This window comes from Drosophila virilis, chromosome 2, assembly GCF_030788295.1.
Source record: "Drosophila virilis strain 15010-1051.87 chromosome 2, Dvir_AGI_RSII-ME, whole genome shotgun sequence".
Lineage (NCBI taxonomy): Eukaryota > Metazoa > Arthropoda > Insecta > Diptera > Drosophilidae > Drosophila > Drosophila virilis.
The window spans coordinates 16,660,518-16,678,267 of NC_091544.1; the positions used below are offsets into that span (position 1 = coordinate 16,660,518).

Consider the following 17,750-nt stretch of genomic DNA (forward strand, 5'->3'; position numbering starts at 1 on the left):
TATAGCTTCAACAATAGCTTAACACATGTACATAACCTGATCACGAATTCAAAGCACATAGTTCATTCATTCACAATTCCAGATAAATAGTTCTTATAATAGACCAACTGAGAGCAACAAGTCGTTTATTAAGCAAATCAGAAACCAATTGAATTCGAATCAGACTTAATTTCCAGCCATGATCAAAACATGATCTACCAATGACTCGTATTGTGTGTTGTGTGTGTCTCTTCACCATACTAGCAGCACGCTAAATTCACCACGCTCTCGCAAATGCTCACGCACACACACACACACACTCTCTCTTCCCCTGCACATTTCGAACTTCGAAATGCAGCAATGCAACCGCTCCCACATTCTCTCCTCTATCAGTCACTCTCTCTCTCTCTCTATCTGTTGCATTTCCCCTGCTGCGGGCTGGAAGCTTAGTGCATAATGCTCATCAACGCTCTGATTGACTGATCTGTGGGTCTGCGTCCGGCTGCTCCGGACTGGGCCGGGCTAGCCATTCAATTTGGCCGCCAGATAGGAGCAGCAGCTATAAAAGTCAAAACTCCAAACGGACGCCTTTGTCCTGGTCATAAAGCCAAACTGCGACTACAATTATTTACGAGGCGGTTCGCGCAGCAGGCGGAAAAGCTATTGATTTGTTTTGGCTTAAAGTTTGTTTTCATGCTCGTTCACAAAGTGTTAAAAGAGCATATTGGTTTCGTCCACTCTGTCTGGCCGTATGAGAGACTCAGGACTAGAATTTTGGAATATATACAAAGAACACACGCTCACTAAGTACCCAGAGATCCTCTAGAGATCGATCCAAACATTTTTCGCCATGACCAGCCGGCCGCATCAATACGATTGATTTCTGAACAAGAGCGACCAAATTAGTTAAAAAGATTACCAAAGAGCTCCTCTCAACAAGGTGTCGATTACTTATAATAAATGTATTAGTTTGAGAACGTGTATTATGCAGTCGGTTGCACCCGACTGCAACATTCTTATATGATTTTTTTTTTGTCTGTTTTCTGTTATTGCAACTTAAAGTCAGTTGTGGCAACAATTAAACGTGGCCGCCGCTGCTGTAAAGCCGCAGTTAATGGCTCACTTGGAAGCTGGAGCTGTTGCTGCTGCAGTTGTTGCTGGCCGTGCATGCAAATGATGTCATTTGCTGTGGGCCAAGTTGACAGCTTCAGTTGCTGCGGTGGCCGGGCAATTGGCAGCTCGACTGCCACATTTATGACGAGTAAACGGGTGTACCCCGTGCACCTCAGCCTGGCCAAATAAACTTGTAAAATTGCGCACATCAATCGTTTTGACTTTTTCGACTTTTCCCTGTTTGTTGTTTTATTATTTTTTTATTTTTTGGCGACACAAGACGCGGGTTAAGCTGGCCAGCTTAACCTTTGGGCTGCACTCTGCGCGTGCCAAAAGGCAACAAACGAGCTCTTTACGAGTTGCAGGAAACAGCAACAGCAACAACAACAGCAACAACAACAAACACAGCATGCATTCTGGCCATGTTGAACTTGGCTCACAGATTTATAACAAAGATATCGCAGCATTCGCCGACATGCTGCGAGTCCTCTCTCCCTCTCAGTGGCCGCATGCTATGAGCTATTAGAGAGTTCAGCGCAAGCAAGTCGAAGCCTCGACACAGCCCTGACTGGAGATCCACTCGCGAGGCGGGAAGGGAACTGAGGATTGGACTGGACTGGAGACCCGGTTCCTGGCATGGCAATCCATTAGTGCGGCAGGCGCGTTGGCTTTTTGCATCGTCGGCATCTAACAAATCGTTCTGTAATTTGATAGCTTAGAAGTTTATGACTATGGCCTGGCAGTTTTTAATGGGGCGCAGTTCGCGCCAGACTTTAGTTACAAGCTAGACAAGACTGACTCTGTAGCCAGCCCAAAAATAAATATATACATATATATGGGTATATATAAACAAAATTATCAAAAGCAGCAGCAGCAACTACAACAACTCTCTTTAGGCTCGGAAAAACTGGCCCAATGCTGCGCAGCAACGTCGCTGATCGCCTGCCAAATCGCGCAAAATATGCTAAAAGGTTTTGCGAGATCAATTTAGAGATTTTCTGTTTAGATAAGCGGCTCGTTTATTGGCCAACGCTGGCGACTAGACGCAGCCCCGGAACAAACATGTTGCGCTCAGTTACTTAATCTCAAATGGCGCTGGCTTTATGGCCACCGACAACAAGAGCTGCAACAACAGCAACAGCAGTAAAGACAACAACTCCGGCTGCCATATCGACAGGCCTACACATGTTTTGCATCCTATCAGATCTGTGCCAGAGCCAAAGCCAAAACCAATCGCAATGACAAAGCAATCACAACCTTGCGATAGCTTCATCCTTCTCCTGCCACGTATCACTCAGCTGTCCAGCGCCGGGGAGGATGTTCATGATATAACTTTACATAACCCAGACTGAAGCATCTTTTACGCCTGCATATAATACAAATTAATTTATAACATTGTTTATTGTTAAATATAAAGTTTTACAGCCTTCAATACCGGAACATAAAAATGTATGCAAATAAAATAATTTTTGGTCATTAACAGTCAGGAGCACATGAACATGAACATGATAAATTAATTGAAATGACTTCTAGGCTGTTGTCAAACTAGAGGCGACAAGAATTGAACTTTTACTGGACGTGTGACTAAATAATACAATTAACTTACAGAAAGTTTAAAAGAAGAATAGAAACTTAGCCGAAGAGACTGCATGCAACTCGGGGCAGGTTCTCTTAGGATAGGTGCGCGACTATTATTCGTAAAGAGAATTATTGATATAATTCGGGAATTTTTAGAAATGCACAGGTTAGCATTTTTAAAATTGTGAAATACAGCAATAGTAATCCATTAATAATATAAATCCTTATTTTAATACCTGCAACAAAATGCGAGTAAATCAATAATATGCATAGCAAACTACGGACATACATCAAAGTTAAATCAATCAGAATAATGACACAAAAGTTTTTGACTAGGTGATACCCTATACTTTAACTACACTGCAATACATTTGTAGCTACCTTCATAGCCATGTACCCAAATCCCTCCAAGCACACACAGTATGCCATTCACTTGAGTATGTATAAGAGAAATAAATGAAAGTAGTATTTTTATTTTCTTACAGGTATTTTAAGGCTAAAGCCTTAATGTCAGCGTGCGAATTACAAGCTGCTGTCCATTTTATGTAAGCCAGTCATAATAGGCAACGACAAACTAGGTTCCAACCCCCGAATAAAATAAATGTCCAAAATACATAGTTATCCAGTCTAATTTAACGAAGCTTATTAACTTGCTCCATACTAAAAGAAATGGTCGTAATTATTATTTCACTTTATAAACATTCACCACAAGTCCCTGACTGGGGTTCGGTTCCACAATTTAATTGTTTTAATCACTGAAATTTTAAAGAGGTCAGTCATAAACAAATTAAATAATCTTTATTGAAAACTGTTGAAAATTCCTGACACATGTTTGCGACAATTTGAATTAAAGCTGCCACAAAAACAACGAAAGATTTGGACTTTTAACGTCTCTCGGCATTTTTACTTTTTTTTTTTTTTTGGGGTACAGCAGGCATATCAAGCGGCTGTCAGCTGCTAAGAGCGCAAAAATAAAAAAGGCAAGACTAAAATACCAAAAGACTTTGTGTAGATGTTTACATTTAGCCGTCGCCTGCCATGTCACAGAAATCGCAACTTAATTAAATAAAAATTAAACAGATCTCTCGCTCACTGGACCGGGATATGTATATACTTTACATACATATATATATATATATAGATATATATATGTGTGGACCTGAAGCAGTTCGGACCGTTCTCTGTAGCCGTCGCCACGTTGCGTGTCAAGTGAACATCATGCGTAGCGCAGTTTTCACTTGGGACTCGGCTCGTATACCCTCGATCCACTCCCGCCCCACCCCTTAGTTGGGTAGGCACATGTTACACCAATTTTTAGTCTGGAAATCCTTGTCTAGTCTTAATATGATTTAGTAGCCGCTTGCATGGCTTGACAAGTGTCCATTTGAATACTCATTGGCTCAACAAGCGACGGCTCCAACCAGACTGTATCCCCATTTTTGCGACACCGCCCGCTCTACCCGTCCGACCCCCTCCATTGCAGCTTTCAACATTGATTTGTGTGTAATTTAATGAAATTTACATAATATTTTGTTTTTAATGAGGCCTAAGGTGATGTTTAAATGCTTTGACTTGGCTAAGTCAGTAGTCGCTTGCCGTGGTTGCAAGTTGCCTGCCGCAAGTAGCAAGTTGGCCATTTGGTAGCCGGTTCTCAGAGCTAAAAGCCGGCTGCAGCTTATGTTACACAGCCTAGGCGCCAGTTATTTCACTGTTAATCTGGATTTTTCTTCTCTGTCATATTTTATACATATTTCGGACTTTGTGCCGCGACCTGCCGCAAAAGTACGTTTAATTGTCTGACAAATTGGCCGCAACTTAATTAAGGGCGATAAAATGGGTTCTTTTTCCTAATTAAGTCGCATTGGCAGCGCTATCAGTAGCTGGCACATATTTCATGCCGTTGATGATGATGATGCAGTTGATGGAGTGGAGTAGCCCCATTCTGGGGGCTACTTGAGAGCGTGTCCCCGCGGCAGCAGCAGCAGCAGCAGCAGCAGCATTCGGATTGTCGGCGGAGCCAATCAAAAAACAGCCCGAAACACCTTTGCAAAATGCACGCGCGCTGATAACACGGCAACGCCTCGGATATAATCAACTGGACACTGGCCCCCACTGGCAACTGTGGAGCTGGTCTCTCAAAGTGCCGTCCTTTGGCCGTTAATAAGCGTAGATTATTTATGTTTATTAACCCTTAACATGTTTACATTTTGTAAAACGAGACTCTTAATGTGAACTTTATCATGAGACGTTTGCAATTGCAATTGCAAGGTAAGGTTCTTGAATCGAAAATGTTTGGGTCTTCAAGACAAGCAAATGTTCTACACTCGGCAAATAATTGTGGACTTTTGACGTCAGAAATTGAAATTTAAGCAGCATATGATATAAATAATTATATATGTACACACTTTTTATTTCACTTTCTTTTCTAGACAAACATCATTTTATTTTGGAATAATAAAAATGACTTGACTATGAATGATTTGAATCGTTACCTAGGTAGGCTATTTTTATATCCAATGCAACTTAATAATTTGTTTTAACTGCCATCAATCGTGAATCGGTTCTTACAGAATTGTTACTCTTCTTGTTGATTTTAGCACCTCGCCCCAAATGCAGGGCAACGAAATTCACCAGTGCCTGGCAGGTCCACCCTAATGGCTGAGAGGACGAGTTGGAAGGAGTTGAGATGCCATCGATTTGGCGGCGGCGTCGACGGCGCTCCTCTGTGTGTGATTTTAATGATGCTGCTCTGGGAACGGGCGCCACGATCAGAACCGAACCAAACGGAACGGAACGGATCGGAGCTGACGTTTTGCGGGGCCTCGGCTCTTAATGCACTTTTTTTTACATGATCATATGCGTTTATCTTTTGTGTTTGGACGGCGGCCAGTTATCGGCCAGTTTGCTGTGGCATTCATTTAATAAGTTTGTTCTGGCTAAGAGATTACATGAACCTGCAGTGTTCAATCGCAATCATATTTTAGACCCTCGCCCGAGAGCAACCTGCCGGTGTGCCGAGCCCAGCCTGATTGGGAACATCAGTTCCAGTTCTCATCTTCTCCTCATGCGGCTGCGGCTGCGGCTGCCTCTGATATCTGTGTCGTTGTCGCATTTTGGCCCTTGAGTTCAGTTCAGTTGAGCTGAGTTGAGTTGGGTTGGGCTGCGTTTGCCTTTGGTCTTTTCGGTTTATATCGTGTGACATATCGAGTGTGAAGTGTCAATTTGAATTTATTGATAACGCACTGAGAGTTCGTCGCCCAAAAGAAACGGTGGCCTCCCCAACCACATCGGGACGACGAGCAGAGCGACCAATTACAGGCGCATAAATTCACCAGCCAAGTGGCCAGGCCATTGCTCTGGAATTTATGAAATGATGTGATTTGCGAATCGCGCAATCAGCGCCAGTCCCAGTTCCATAAAAGTGTCTTCAGCGCCTCATCAGACCACATTCGAATGCGCAAATTGTTATTTATCACAAGGTGCTCTATAAATTTTCTGCAACATATTCATATTTGCCACATGCTAGCGAGGAGCATCTAATCAATTTTCGAATGTCTAAATCAATGATTAAGAATGTCGTCGTTGTTAAAATGCCACGAAATCAGTTTTCCGTCTGTCCGATTGTCTCTCTGTCTGGCTGGCTGTCCGTCTGTGCGTCTGTCCTTTTGTCTGTTCGCGCTTATTGACAACAATTCGATGCGGCTGCGACGACAGGAAACATCTTGTAAAACTAGCAAAAGCTACATGTTGTGAACATGAAAGGGCCAGATGATGATGGAGGAAAAGAAGAAGAATATGAAGAGCAGAGTGGAAATTGTGGACTCAAGACACCATGCCAGATTGGCGGCTTATCGAGCCAACAATGAGAGCAACAACATTATAATGGACAGGCCAAAACCGGCGACGCCACACGCGCGCCCAACAGCAACGGCCTCCCCTCGTCTCACCAACCCTTTCCCATTCAGACTCCTAATCCCTGCACCGCTGCACACCACCCCTGGCCTCATCCATTTGGACACGCTGCGCACCAGCCCCGATAAATAAAAGCGGCGCTGGAAACAGGCAAGAGCCGATCCAAGGCGAGGCGACAATGAAACGTCTATTTCCCCACATATCCACATATCCAGCAGGCACAACACGACGACCGAGGGCAGATCGAGGGCCGGACTAATGTACACACGAATGTGTTGCAATTGTCACGCCAAGTGAAGTTACAAATTTATGAATGCCAAAAAGGCTGCCTGGCTGACTGGATGGCTGGCTGGCTGGCTGGCTGTGCGCCTCGATCCACATCCCTAACCCCATCCCGATTTCGATCCCGATCCTGATCCCAATCCAAGACGACATCGCGTCGTATGCTTTTGACTTGGCACGCGGCAACGGCAACGGCAACGACGTTGGCAACAACACAAAAACCCATAAATATGTTAAGAGTCAGAGTCAGAGTCAGAGTCAAAGTCAAAAGTGTTGCAGTTTCTGCATCGATTTCGGTCTGGCGAATATAACCAAACTTTCTCATTAAGCAGAAGGGTTCGACCCAACGACAGGAAGGTCAACAAATGCGGCCTGCATCAGTCGGCTTCAAGTGGAACTAAAATGTCTCAGAATGTGACAATATGAGTATGGTATTAAAGTCCAAGAACGCTTAAAATAATATGTTACTTATAGCTGGGTCTTACTCGAGTATCCCCTCAAAAATCTTGTTTGCTCTACCATTTTGCTTAGAAGCGATTTTATCGAGCAGCTTTATTATTTAAATTGATTAACTTTATTCTATAAAAAGTTTTGAAACTAAACTTATTATTAGTAATTCCTGTCAAATTTGACAATAACTTTAAAATACTACTAAGCTTCATTGATTGTTTATTTATCAATTAAATATTTGAATAGATAAACGTCTCTCATTTAAATTTAAATTAAATTTCCATTTAAAAGTCCTTCAGCGATGTCAAATTTCCAAAGATAGTTAAGGTTTTGTCGAGAAGGGGATAGGAAAACCTAAGGTAAATTTAAATTTTCGTTGCAAATCTTTAACACGAGAAAAGCAACTGCTACGATTTTCAATGTCCCTATAAAGCGCATGTGTCACAAAAGCTCTATTTGGAACTTTATCTGTGTGCAATATTAAAAATACGACTCCGTAAACGATTCTGGTAAAGAGATAATGATGGAACTTATAGTAAAAAAGTATAACATATAAGACCAAACTTTATTGAGGATTTCAATGATGAAGATTTTATAAAACCTGTGCTGCTTATAAAGTATGAGTCAGATATTATCAAGGTCTTGTATGGCAAATATTCTGTTTTATTAGACATTTTCATCAAATTTAAAATTTACAATCTTTACTACTCTCACATATCTGCTAACCCGTAAGACAAATGTCTAAAAGGGTATTAAATCATAGCAAGTTACAATTCCATTTTAAGATAAACATGTATATACTAATTTCATTCGCTTTAAGAACTCTTGAGTAAAGAACATTTAAATCACTCGTGGTTTTTATTGCATTCCAAATTGAGGCATTTTGACAGTAGAGTATTCTGAGGAGCGATATTCAAATGATTGCCCGCATCTTCAAAGCACCCACAAATCATGTGGTCGAAATGCGTTTAAATTTGGATAAAGCCCCCATTTTTTGTGGTCTAGCGATTGCCAGCTTGCCAAACTAATAGCCAATTTAAATGAGATGCCCGATCGATGCCCAAGACGAGCCAAAGTCGAGTTGCAATTGTAATTAAATCGCAATATGGCTGGGCCAGACAACTTTTACCTCTGGAAGACGGACGTCGCGACGACGTTGTGCCACAGCCGGTTCCGGATCGGATGAGATGCGATCAGATCGGTATGGGATACTCGGCATCGGCCTCTGCTGCTGCTCCTCATCATCAATGCTGGACCGGGGCATTTCAATGATTTATTGAATTTAAATCACTTGTATTGGCAACAGTCCCGCTGTGAATTTGTGACATTTTCGTAAACGAAAAATGTCAGTTACGATTTTTTATTAGCTGCACTCCCCAGTGCCGCCGTGGAGGCACTGATGAAGTTCAAGTTAACGCTGGGAGGAGGGGGAACGCTGGCTATGCTAGGGCTAGAGGATCTGCCAAAGATGAGGTCGTGGATGGCGTTACGGTACATGGCTATAAAGCTGGTAAACTACTGTAAAATATAGTTCAAACTCATTTCTGGTAATCATAAATTCCATTTGTGACCATAAAAACTCGTTCAACAAACATGCACGCACATTAAAGACCAAAGACCGAGCCGGAGTTTAGCTTTTTTCCCTCAGTGCGTCGCTAATAAAGTTATTAACTGGCATAAAAGTGCAGCTTATGCAACATCTTTTTGGGGCCCGAAGTCTTGTTAAAAGCCCATAAAAATTCTAAATATAACACAGCGCTAGGCAGTAAATGCATATAAATGCCTTAAGGCAGCATTCATGTACCAGAAACCGTTGACAACTTCGTTCGTTCATTAATTAGAAAGCGTTCAAGTGATCGAGGCTATGGTTAAACAGTCCCAGCAATCCCAGAGAGTTCCCGAAAATCAAACCGTGCGACAGCTTCTAATTAGAAAAATCCGAAATGACTTCATTAGGAAACTATAACACGCTTGTTAATGTCGTGTCTACAATGCGGGTATAGCTCCAAAACAAAACAAAACAAAACTAAACAAAAGACAACTTAGAAACATCAGCTTAATGATCAGACACGACAAAAAAACAAAAACTAAACTGAACTATTCAGTTTTTGGCTTTTGTCCAGTTTTAATTATTTTACGAGCGTACGAGTCAATATAGTGTAAAAATCTAGCCCCCCTTTGGGCTGAAATCTATTTAACTATGCGCCCATCATAAAGCTTGTGTTTTATGCATTTCCAAGCTCATTATCGCTCTACTAAGCCCTGAAGCCAGGAGTCTCCTTGCCGACAAAAGACGTCTAAGGAGGCTGTACATCCGCAACGGAGACCCCTCTACCAAGGCAGAAATGGTAAGCGCGTCCAACCGGCTCAGACGACTGCTGGCTAGGACTCGAACGGAAAATCTAGACAGCCTCCTCGAAACAACTGGGCATGACGGCAACAGCACCTTTTCAGTGTGGAAGCTCACCAGAAGCATTAAGAGGCAACCAGTTTTTACCTCCCCGATCACGGACCACTCTGGCCTCTGGCTCCGATCGGACGAGGAAAAGGCCAACGCGTTTGCTGACTACTTGGAGACAACCTTCAAGCCATTCGACTTCGCAGATGTTGCACAGCGCCGTAAAGTAGCCGAGTCACTGGACGCTCCACTGCAGATGGCTCTCCCGATAAGAAGCATCTCCCCCGCGGAAATCGGGACACAGCTGAAAATGCTTGAGCTAAAGAAGACCCCAGGATGCGACGAAATCGACAACAGAGCAGCTAAGGCTCTCCCACGCAAAGGAGTCATGGCGCTCGCCACAATTTTCAACTCCATGCTCCGCCTTGGCCACTTTCCGAAGCAATGGAAACATGCGAAAATTGTGATGATCGCCAAACCCGGTAAGCCGCTAACTCAACTTGAGTCCTACCGCCCTATAAGCCTTCTGCCGACGCTCTCAAAAGTCTTTGAGCGACTTCTGCTAAGCCGTCTCTTAGAACTCGACGAGGTCACGCGCCTGGTCCCGGATCATCAGTTTGGCTTCAGAAAGTCTCACGGCTGCCCCGAGCAGGTCCACCGGGCAGTAAAACACGTACTAGAAGCTTTTGAGCAGAAGCAATACTGCGTCGGCGTTTTCCTCGATGTCAAACAAGCGTTTGACAAGGTCTGGCACGATGGTCTTCTGTTCAAGATCAAACTGATACTCCCAGCGCCATACTTCAGCATCCTTAGCTCCTTTCTGGCAGGACGCACCTTTAATGTGGCCGTTAAAGACCAAAGGTCGGCAATTAAGGGCATCAGAGCAGGTGTCCCACAAGGCAGCGTCCTCGGTCCGATGCTGTACACGCTGTATACGGCGGACCTGCCCACACAAGGACAAAGCAACGAAGACCTCAGCCCTGCGAGACTGCTGGTGGCAACATATGCGGACGACACTGCCTTCCTAGCCTCCCACAAAAATCTGCAAGCTGCTACAAGTGCAGTGCAGGACTGGCTGCTGCAGATCGAAACCTGGACAGCTATGTGGAACATCGCTATAAACTGTGCCAAGTCCGCCTGCGTCACTTTTACGCTGCGCCCATACAGCTGCCAGGGGCTACGGTTCGATGGAGGAACCATTGAGCAGACCAACTCTTTCTGCTACTTGGGTGTCCACCTGGATCGAAGGCTCATATGGGGGCCTCACATCGCAGCAACGAGAGCAAAATGCCTGAGAAGACTTCAAAAGCTCGATTGGCTACTAAAGCCTCAAAGCAAGCTGCACATATCCACGAAGACACTGCTTATCAAAACGATGGTAACGCCTATCTGGACATATGCGATCCAAGTTTGGGGCACGGCATCAGCACACCAGCTCCGTCGCATAAGAGTGGTCCAAGCCAAGGCAGCACGCAAGGTTGCTGGCCTGCCATGGTACGTAACAACAGACGCCATCGAACGCGATCTCCGCCTAACAAAGGTCGGAGATCAGCTCAACTTCTTCAGCAGCCGATACTCCGACAAATTGGTGCAGCATCCGAACGCGGCCGCAAGGGCCCTGGCTGAGCCCATCAGTGAGAGGCGCCTCCGAAGGCTACACCCCGACGACCTACCAACGAGGCACATCACTTAAACATCCCTTTCCCATTATTGTTATATATTTTTAAGTCTGTAATTATCATTTAAGTTATTAAATAATAACTATACACTATACCCTTAACTCCGCTTGGTAGAGATCAGAAGGCACTGATCGATTCCAGCGCAAAATAAACCAAATTAAGTCATTATCGCTCACCATTTCTGTGACATTCCAAAGGCGTGTTGCAGTGGTGATCTATGGCCTTTGTGTGCCTGGGCTGGCACTCATAAACCTCCAAATCAAACATATTTATATGACAAGCAAATCACTTAGCCATGGCTAAAGCGATTTAGGCGTATGAAACCAACACCTTCTTCGTGGCAAATTGAATTCAATTGGCGTCACGACTTTGCGAAAATCAATTTTTATGATCAATCACACTCTCGGCTTGGCTTGGCCTGGCTTTGGCGTGCCTCAAAATTGGCAAATTAGCCCGTAAAAATTGCCCCAGCCATCAGTTTTTCTTATATATGTATGTCCGTACACAAGCAGGCAATTTATTTTCTATATTCGATTCGATATTTTGAGGTCAGACCAGCAAGCCCAAACTAGAAATTAAAAGAAAATTTAAAATTTTACCCCCGATAAGATCTTATCACATTTATCGTTATCACCGCGTCGGCATCTCGAACGCATCTTCTGGCGACAAAGTGAATGATTTCCAAAAATATTCAGAAAATATAAATTCGAAAGCAATGCACACAGAGGCAGAGGAATGCTTAATTAATTGCATTTCTCAGCGCGGACTTCTCATTTGCAGCGTCCAGGCCCCATGGTAAAACTTGTAGCCCTAATGACTTGCTTTGACACTTTGCTTTTGTCTTAGCATGCCCGACGAAAAACAAAAAACAAAAAAAATAAATGCTTCCCGGGGCCCAAACCCCATAAATTCAACGGCAATTATGTCAGTTTATTTGGAGCAAAGCGTCCGTTAATTTATGCATGCAGCACACCAACAGCTAAGATGAGAGCTGGAAAAATGGGCGGTATCTGGGCAGTTCACAATTAGATGCTGATTTCGGTACATAAACAGCAGGTGACAACAAAACACACACACACACACACACACTCACACATATGCACATAAACCGACTTTAAATTTCTTTATAATGTTCGGCTAATAATGCATATTTTATAAAGCGATAAATGACCTGCTCCATACATAAGTTAAGTCGAAAACAGCATGAACTGAAAGCCCGTCGAAAAGTTAAAAAAAAAGATTGCACTGATTTCGAGCTCATTTAAAAGAAACTGTTTAAGCAACAGCAGCGATTCAGAGATACATTTGAGTTGTGGAAAATAGTTTATTTATACAAAATAAGGAACAATTGAAATAAATATTTTTTGTCCATTTTAGTTTTGTTATCATCGATTATTTTTCCAAATCATCGTCATTTAAATATATTTCTATTTAAGTTGTGGGTATTTGCTTATTTATACAAAATGTGGCACAATTGAAATAAAAATATTGACTTTTTTCTTTAATTTAGTAATCCTCGCTTGTTTTTCAAAATCTCATCTGCCAGGCTGTATCTTATGCAAGGTTCATTGGCATAGAGAACTAGATTGCATGGAAACAAACCGGCAGACTAATCCTCAACGCAAAACACATTACATGACAAAACTATAATATTAAAACTAATGATATATATTTTTGTAAACAGTATAAATCATGAAGCTTTATCTTTTTACGGCTAAATGTATATTGCAAGCCACCACCAGCGACTGAAGACTTGCATAGCTACCACTCAACCGCAAGAATCCCAAGCATTCCCCTTCTGATATCATTGATATCATTTTAATTATATTATAAATGGCAGGCCTTAAGCAACTACAACGTATCTGTTGCATCAAGTGCAAGAAAAATGAGGGTGAAACGGCATCATATGTCGCCCCCTTCTGTGGCATTTACCACCCAGGCATTTGTCAACGCTGGCGCCAAGTGGATGCCACCTATATCAGCGCGGTGGCAAGTGCCAGAACTGTGTGACTTATTTGCAATCTAATTAAGTTGTTAAAATGATATGTGACGCATGTTAAAGATGTCATATATTTGCCACGATTAAATTGGATTTCAGGCATTGGCACATTGGCTGAGGGTAACTAGGGGAAATTATTGCCTAGCTAAATTTATTTTAACAACATGAGAACTTTTGCCGGCAGTTCTTTCTTAGAGCTTCTTCGAGCTGCGCAATTTCTTGATCAACGGTTCAAAAACAGCTAAAGCCGTCGACTGTTATTAGTTTTACTATCTTAGTTTCTGCTTTGATCAGATTTTACTTATTATCCACGTGAATAGGTGAATTTTTAAAATTCAAGAGATCTTTAAAATACTTTTGTATAAATATCAAAAATACAAGTTTGAGGACAAGAAATCCGCCCTTTTGGGTGAAATAATCCAAGACATTATTTTTACTTTTGGTGAAGACCTTCCTAGTTCCCAGATTTATTCGATTTTTGTTCAGACTAAACCTCCACATTTTCTGGCTTTTAATGTCTAACAGATCTTGAAATTGTAACATTGATTTTACCACTTTATAGCCGAGCTGTTATTGTTTTTTAATATAACTGGCAGGTTTTAGCTTGACCGGCGGCGTCCTTCACACTTGAACGTCATAAATTATCCTCGTAATGAGTTGCAACAGGCGCCGCCGCCGTCGGGCAGCAGCACTGGGCTACCCATTGCCACATTCGAATTGCATTTAAAATACATTTAAAAACGGGCGCGCCATTTATCATGTTGGTTTATTTATTGCGTCTAGCTGGTGGATTGCTACCGATCTGCCCAAGCGATCCTCCTCTAAAGCTGCCTCGATGAATAATTGCCACCATCTACGCGGAATGTTATCAGCGCCATAATTAAATAACGCCAGGAGGTGCCAGCAGCAGCACACGACAACTCTCCGAGGCACTAAATATGCGCTCTCTTCTCTCTCTCTCACTCTCTCTCTCCCTCTGTCTCTTCCATATACTCTCTCCCCCTGCTAACCCAGCTGTGATCGCGGATCATGTAGTTATAATTGCCATGATCAGGCATTTCTTAGACACATTTTGGAAAGTCATGCATTCATATTCATATCCATAAGCGAGTCAAAACAAAAATCAATTAAACAGCCGCAACAATCGATCAATTGCATCTTGAGAACTAGCGATCAGCGATCCACAAGTGGAACGTAGCAACTTCCAATTAAACGTCACGCTAAATGAAGCGTAAAATTGCCCGCCTGCTGCTGGTCTTGAATGCGGTCTAGAGACGGCGAGGCAGAGGCTAAAATTGCGACTGTAACTGAGACAGGGACGGGTATAGAGAGGAACAGAATGGATCGAGGAATGTGCGATCACCTTCTTTCTGGCGATCTTCGGTACCGGGCCCAAATGTGACAGTGTAATAAAAAATCAATTTCACAATAAATATCTCGCGCTGCGAGGCGAAACCAGTATATCTTATCACAGCCAGGCATCGGAGAGCGTGAAGTGGTACTTACGCATCGCAGGAGGAGAGTTCTGAAGATCAGTTAGGGAGGGGAGATCAGGCAAGCAAATGCAGGCAGCCAGACAGACGGGCAAGCAGTTAAGGCCGGAAAGGCAGTCAGCCAAATGAAAAGTGTGGTAGCCCAACTGTCAGCGATTGATGTAGCAGCCCTTTATCATTATCACATCTGGACTGAGAGCAGGTACACACAGGCACACGGAGGCTCGGGGACTCGTGGCGCAGGACAAATGCCTAAGCAGCGCGTCAGCGTCACAGAGTCTGGCCGAAAGAGATCACAGCGCACACAAACAATCCGGAGCTGGAATCAACTAACCCCCTCATCTGGGTTGAGTCTCAGCTGTGGCATGTCGTTTGCCGGTTATCTTAAAAACCTTGTTGTCGTCTTAATTATTGCGTTAATGAGTTTTCTGTTTACTTTTTTCAGTTAACCCGTTTACAACAGCATTTCGTGCTATTATCAATCAATCGACGATCGAAGATCGAACGAAACGATCGGATCGACTCTTGCCAATGTCTTGGCGGGCATCGGAATCTGCGGCCTGATCATATGCAACGATAAGCACAGCAGCTACAATATCTTTGTATAATAAATAGTGTGAGCGCTATCGCCTGCACAGATATATTTATGAAGAGACAACGATAAGCGATCTTATTTTGCATGCCGCGAATCTCCTTTGAATGCGAATCATAAACACCGACAGGATATGCCCAATACACAACGAAAGAGCAACGAACAGAGGTTACAACACAAAAACAAATAATATAAAATAAAAACTGATTTCAAATCCACTTGTGTGGGGGTCACAGGTGAACTGTTGCGAGTGATTTACCATGTGAACGGCCGGCCGATGCCATTTTAATTAGCATGTTAAATTATTGCCGCAGAATGCAACACAATGCAATTCAATAAACAAATTAACTGGGTGGGTTTGTGTGTGTGCGGTTCCAAATCATTGCTCAACACAAACGAAATTGATTAATTGTGGGAGCAAAGATTTCCCACTGTGAGATCATAGAAAGGGTCTAAAAAGGGGTCGGCACTGTCTCTGCGTTACGATTTCCAACTCGAGCATGAACCGCGCGCACCGAGGGGTGCGCTGCAGGCTTGTAGGAGTTAAAAATTAATGATTTGTTGATTTATGAATTGACTTCAAGTTCAAGTCAAGTGTAGAATGATGAGTGGAGCGCTGCTCGCTGGGCAGCGACCTGTGTGCGGTCCCTAGAGACTGCCGATAGGTCTGTGGGTAAGTAATTGCAAGCGATCAGATCATGGTTGAGCAAAGAGAAAATGAGATTGTTGCTGGTTATGTAGTTGATAAAAAAAAAGGTAGAAATATTAAGCGAAATGGTTTAATGTGATCCGCAGGAGGAATAATGAGGAAGTTCAGGGATCTCTGAAGCTCTGCAACAGATACCAATTGGGAAGAACAAAATTCACGAGTCCAAATATAGTTTTGGAAGCAAGAACCAAAGCGCAAAATAAGACAGAACTGCTGAAGAGAGAAGTATATTGAGCATGCAGTAAAGAAATATTTAAATTAACAATTTGGCTAAGGAATATTAGGTTTGCTAAAGGAAAAAAGGTCTTAAAACTCTCCGAAACCTCAAGCTAACGAATTCAGAAGTCGATAAGCTAAGAAAAAGAAACGATAAGCATTAAAAGTATCCCAAAGTGTTTTTGGTATTTGGAAGCTATAACTCTGCTTTTAGCTGCTACCAAAACTATTTGCAATAAAATCTATTAGAATGAATACCATATCATCAACTCTGGCATTAACAATAGACAGTATCTAGAGGCTACATTTTCAAGACATCAAGTGCTTCGTCGGCAGCATTTGGAGGCCTTTCTTTGACTCCGTTTTACGACTGTGGAACATTTGTTATGGGTGCAGCTCGCAAGGCTAGCAGATGAGGACTGCCGCAGGTTGCATTCTTATGCTAATCGTCTGGGCCAACAATGGAATAAGACTAAGATATCATAAACCGGGACAAAGGCTGGAACTGCAAGCATTTGGTAGCCGAATGGTAGTTGCTCCACATTTTGTTACGCATCAGCAGCCCAAGCCGTAGGGTAAGGCAAATGTCTTGTAGCGATAGTTAGTCGCGTATTGTTTGGGCCAATTAACGGCCACTGAAAAGTGCTGGTTACAAAAGTGAACCGACATCATTAAACTAGCAAAAGAAAATAAAATAGAATTTTCAGAGCAAATGTAAATTTATTGTCTACAGTCGGTTGTTTGTTTTCGCTTTTATGCTGAAACATCAACTACAACAACCAACAAAGATACGAACCGAACTGAACATAATTGCAACAACTTAAGAAATCACAACAAATAGGCAACAAACAGCTTAAAACTTTTAACTGAAATTCCGATTCAAAAACTCACGCTGCATTCAAATTGATTACAAAACGGCGGACACTGAGGCAGACGAGTCCTGTCCGTCGTTGTCTTCTTCTGCTAAACATGACTCGGCAAAGTTGAGATGAGTTCAGTTTGTTTGGCAGCCGCTTGTTTTTATTGTTTAGCTCGTTATCAAGTCAAAATAATCAGGCGCAGCGCGCTAACAATTGTCATTGTTAAAGGCGAGCTATACAGGAGCCGAGTTCGAGCACCAGCCACAGCCACAGACCGACCCAACCCGAGCACGAGGCGTCGAGAGCGACGTCCCAAAATGTGCCCCATCATTGCCACTGGCCATAAAAGTGAAGCTCCTCATCATCACCAACAGCAAAAGAAGAGGCAGAAGCAAAAGCTGCAGCAGCCGCCCCGAACAATGCAACATGATTCGCGAATTATAAATACACGCGCTGAGCAGATCAGCAAAAAAGCAATCACATCAGCTTA

The 17,750-nt window shown here is 42.9% G+C and overlaps 1 protein-coding gene across 1 annotated transcript in view; it reads right to left on the reverse strand.

Annotated features, from left to right (window-relative positions):
• Rim (Rab3 interacting molecule) overlaps positions 1–17,750 on the reverse strand; it is a 277,876-nt gene that overhangs the window by 226,151 nt on the left and 33,975 nt on the right. The gene's annotated exons all lie outside the window — the stretch shown is intronic.